This window comes from Hydra vulgaris, chromosome 15, assembly GCF_038396675.1.
Source record: "Hydra vulgaris chromosome 15, alternate assembly HydraT2T_AEP".
In the NCBI taxonomy this organism is placed as follows: Eukaryota; Metazoa; Cnidaria; class Hydrozoa; order Anthoathecata; family Hydridae; genus Hydra; species Hydra vulgaris.
In genome coordinates this window covers 45,345,001-45,349,746 of record NC_088934.1, presented here as the reverse complement: position 1 = coordinate 45,349,746, position 4,746 = coordinate 45,345,001, and the positions used below count along the sequence as shown (strand labels likewise).

Sequence of the window (4,746 nt, the reverse complement as noted above, 5' to 3'; positions counted from 1 at the left end):
CTGATTGGAGTCTGGGAACAAAAATACCGCCATTAAGTTTGCAGCCCTTAATCCGAATGTGATTTTAATAAGTAAATAAGATATTTCAACTTACTATCTCATACAAGGCTTCTCTCATATGACTCAACAACTTACTATCTCATACAAAGTTTAAACTAATCATCTGGTCTGGTTTTTAATTTAATCTAATAATCTTTTAGTGTTTAAAAGTTATGACTTTGTAAAAGTTATAATCACAACCTCTTCCGTATTTCGAGGAGGGTAAAAAATTTACATTGATGGATGTTTTAGAAATGGTTCTTTCAACTTAGGGTCTCTATTGTTTTTAATATATATCAATAATATGTATTGGGCGTCATCTATAGTAACTTCTATAATGAATACTTTTTGTTTTACAATCGTGATTAAAACCAATTTAAAATCGAAAAAAGAAATAAATATACTATATATTTGTTAAATATTTAGTATACTTAATGTGTAAAATTTTATTGAATATATTTCTTATCGTGTATTTTTGCATATTAAAGAAGATTTAGGAGTTCTTTATGTACTGAATTAAACGACATTTTTTTATCCTTATGAGCATAGAATAGAATTGTATCACCAGCAAACAAGGGTGAGTCTAATTAATTAATAATTTGATAGAAATAACAGTGGTTTTATTACAGATCCATATATTGTTAGTTATACTCATGCTTTTAATTATTCCATAGTTATAAGAAATATATTGTTGGCTGTTTGACAAGTAGCACTTAAACCTTTTAAAACTTGTATGTTTAATACCGTACCTTGTAAAGTACGTAAATTTACAAGTCTTACAAAGTAGTAAATTTTCTAGTCTGGTTAATAAAATGTGATTGAGCGAGTCAAAAGCCTTACTAAGATAAATAAAATCACCCAAAGTTTTTTTTCATCAAATGAATTAAGAATTGATAATATCGTACTCAAATAAAGATTTTTTAAAATATTTTTAATTAACAAACATAATAGTTAACAAAAAATATTTTAAAACAAATTTTATAATAATAAAAATAAAATAATAATAAAAAAACATTATCACAAATTTTATCATATTTTCTTAAATTTATTTATACCATTTATTGATAATACTTTACTTTTTATCTTACTTCATTGTTTATATTTTTATAAACATCTATTTTTATAAACACCTATTTTCAGCATATAGTATATTTAGTGAGAACTTCGTAAAAAAAATCATGAAACGTAACACTGTGCTCGGAGATAAGACAAAAAAAATGAAATTGTAACACTGTGCTCTGAGGTAAAGCAAAAATAATGATTTTGTAACATTGTGCTCGGAGATAAAATCAATGTTCTCTACTTTCTCCGGCCAACAACTTAGTTGTAATATTGCATTGCGTATTAATATTTGCATTGCAATATTTAATAAACAGCAAAATATAATGGTAAAATAACAATTACAATAATAATAATTATTATTATAATAATAACAATAATAATAGTAAAAATATTTTTACACTGTAAAAGTTCAAAAACAACCAAGAAACCTGTTAGAATATAAGACTTGATTATCAGTATTGAAAATACGTTTTAGGCGGTTTTAGTGATTTAAAAAGATTATTTTATTTAGTTTTTGTATTGAATAAAACTTTAAAGCAACAAGTATCAAAAAGTGCACCCATATACTAATACATAAATTACACCCCGCAAATATCAAATCCTTAATATGGAAAGGTTGCGTATGATCAGCATGTTAACAGTCAATTGTTTTTTTGAAGCCAAAATATTATAATATTTATATTCAATTATGCAGACTAGAAGCCCCAAGGTGGATCAATTAATCCAAACACAACTTTGATACTTTGCTGAAGCTAAAATTTTAATGTTGATAAAATGGTATTTTATGACTTTTATTATTTAGATATAATTTACTGAAAAGCGGAAAAACTACATAAAAAACACATTTAGAGATGCGGCTATAAATATTTATACCTAATAACCCTAAGCTGGATCAATTGATCCGCCTCAGAGAAAACGTGCAAATACATAACAATTTTAGTCAAATAATTAAGGTTATTTGCAATATTTGCATATATTTGACGAGCACTTTCCACAAACAGGTTTCTTACAATTTGCACATGCTGTTGATGTCAGATTACGTTTGCAGTTTGTTTTTATCTGAAATCTCAAACGAGTTGATAATTGTGTATTACTGTTGGTAGCTATTGTGGTATTACTGTCGGCAGCAACTAAGGATTTTTGGTGAGTAATATTTGCTTTTCTTAATTGTTCAGATAAAGAGTAAAAAAACTTTCGTCTCGAAATTTTTTGTTGTGTAACTTTTTTAAAAATGATCCAAACGTTTACACCGGTCAAGTCTAAAATTCTAAAATATTAAAGAAAGCAGCTAGCGCCAGCGTCGACACCCAGATTTTGTTAACATTTGTTGACACATTGAATCTAACATATCAACTCTACATTTATTCACATTGTAATAAAGTTTCTCTCTGGTTTCTTCTTTCCACCGCTTTGCTTAGTCGCCCCTCTATGAAGTGTTGGTAATAAGATTACAGCTTTCTTCATCTTTGTCTGGTAGATAATCAAGTTCAATGGTTCATTTATGTAGAAAATCGAATCGTAAAGTGGAAGTGGATCGAAGTGGAATGGAAATGCTGGAATTTCTTTTCTTCTATGTTTAACTGTTCCAACAATTGACGTTTTCTTTTGAAAAGGTTTTGTTGCAAGATCAACACTTGTAAAAAAGTTATCTGTATTAACATTATACCTGCGGTCAAAATAAAGTTCCATTAGTGACATGACCACATGAGTACCCAAATTTTCTACACGGCTTTCATCTTTACCTAGATACGGTTTGATACTGAGACAATATTTAGTCTTTAGCTCAGCTTTAGATCAGCTAAAATCAAGAACTTGATTCCAAACTTGTCCGGTTTATTAGCCATATACTGTGTAAAGCGACATCGAGCTTTAGTCGGGAACAACTGTTCATCAGTTGTGAAAGATTCCTCAGGTATATAGCATTTTTGACCGTTTTCTACAAATCTTTTCAGCACCCATGACATAAGAGCAAATTTATCGCTTTGGAGGAGCTCTCAACACTCTGAACGTATATCAAATCTAATGTTTTTCATGGTGTCTTCAAATCGAGAACGCGGCTTAGTTTATATAAAAGCTTTGTTGCCATATTTTTCAAACCATAGGGATTGATCTGGAAAATTTCTTGCGTTCATGCATCCGCAAAGATATACTAAGCCTATGAAAGCATCTAATTCAAAGTTGCTTATATTCCATCCTTCATTTGATAAGTTGGCAGATAAAACAGTGCATTTTTTGATAAAGCGTTTGAACCCTTCAGTAATTAGTCTAAATGCATCAATAGGTGTCAAAACATTACGACAATAAGAAGTTGTTCCGCTCTTGGCAGTAAAAACATTCTGAGTTTGAAATCTTCCAGTTACCTCAACTTTTGGCACAATAGTCTATTTTACATCATCTCTACAAGTTTTAACAGTTAAATCATTACTCCCACCGCATGAATTTTCTTCAACGTCATCATTGCTACTACTTTCTGAATTGTTAATAAAACTATTACTTTCATCGTCATTAGAAAAATTACACTGATAAACAAATAAAATTTTATTGTGCACATCTTGTTAACTAGGTGGTTTTTTAAAACAAATTAAATATGCTGATTTCAAATTTGCAAACCATTTTTCACCATCACGTCAAGTTGTCAAGATATTTGGGTTCAAATCTTTAGTATTTAAGGTAAAGTCCCTAATATTGTCGAAAAAAAAGTTATTCAAAAGTATGTCAACCTGGGTCTCAAAAGAAGCGTATTTTCATAGAGATTTTAGAAAAGATACATATTTTTACTTAAAATTTATTGACAAAAAAAATTATGTGAAAAAATGCTAAAGACTTTTAAAAAAATTTTAACAAAATGTTTCTCAGCAATAATACAAAAAGTACTTATTTTTATTACAAACAAATACCATTTTTAAAATCTCTATGAAAATACCCTTCTTTTGAGACCCAGGTTGACATACTTTTGAATAACTTTTTTTTCGACAATATTAGGGACTTTACCTTAAATACTAAAGATTTGAACCCAAATATCTTTACAACTTGACGTGATGGTGAAAAATGGTTTGCATATTTGAAATCAGCATATTTAATTTGTTTTAAAAAACCACCTAGTTAACAAGATGTGCACAATAAAATTTTATTTGTTTATCAGTGTTATCTTCAACAACATCTGCCTCAACTTTTTCGACGTTGATATGTAACTGATTGGTCAATTGAATGAGGATGTGCTGCAACAGATGTTTCTGATAATGAAGCACCATCAGCGTTTGCTGAACTTAAGTGTTTCATTATAATAATAGTAGCTTTTACGATATTTTTTCAGAGCATTAGATTTGTAATTTTCAAAATGTAAAACATTAATATTAGTGTACTTGTGGTGGCAGTATATTTATACCATATATGCGGAAATAATATTTTATTTTATTCGCTAATATTTTTATTTTGTTTCATTTTTTTTTTCTGTTTAAATAATCTGTTTGAATTATTTAAACAATATGCTGGTAATCCAGATTTAGGCAAATCATGCTACTAAACTTCTACATAGAGTAAAACGCGTTATTTTCAGCGCGCCCAATTATCTCATCTCAGGGTGTGTTGAAAATAACGCAAATAAGATAAGCTTTTTTTAATGGAACTCAAAAAAACTTAAAATAA

The 4,746-nt window shown here is 28.6% G+C and overlaps 1 long non-coding RNA gene across 1 annotated transcript in view; it reads left to right on the top strand.

The window, feature by feature from the left end:
- The first annotated feature begins 220 nt into the window (after nucleotides 1-220).
- Nucleotides 221-4,746, top strand: part of LOC136092442 (uncharacterized) — an 8,663-nt gene continuing 4,137 nt past the window's right edge. The window contains exon 1 of the long non-coding RNA XR_010644397.1: nucleotides 221-616. This is a non-coding gene — a long non-coding RNA (uncharacterized LOC136092442). The remainder of the gene's footprint in view (nucleotides 617-4,746) is intronic.